The following is a 271-nucleotide window of genomic DNA, read 5'->3' as shown; positions in this document are numbered from 1 at the left end:
GACGTTCTCCTCCTTGATTTTCATTAGTATATGGATGTCGTTTGCTTCTCTGAGATGTTAATAAAAATCGTTTTGATATAGTGTTACTGCCGAAAAACACGGTGTTTGTTTTAGATGTTTAATCAGACACGGTAGAGCGTTTCAGTGTTATAATCATCGTTCAATGTTTATCTGAAGTTTAACCGTCTGTTTCAACTTCTTTTTTCTATTAATCACTCTATTCAGAATATACACTCACGTCAGAATAATCTAGACGTGAATACCCTTAAAG

This window comes from Penaeus monodon, chromosome 19 (assembly GCF_015228065.2).
Source record: "Penaeus monodon isolate SGIC_2016 chromosome 19, NSTDA_Pmon_1, whole genome shotgun sequence".
In the NCBI taxonomy this organism is placed as follows: domain Eukaryota; kingdom Metazoa; phylum Arthropoda; class Malacostraca; order Decapoda; family Penaeidae; genus Penaeus; species Penaeus monodon.
This window is presented reverse-complemented; position numbering follows the sequence as displayed.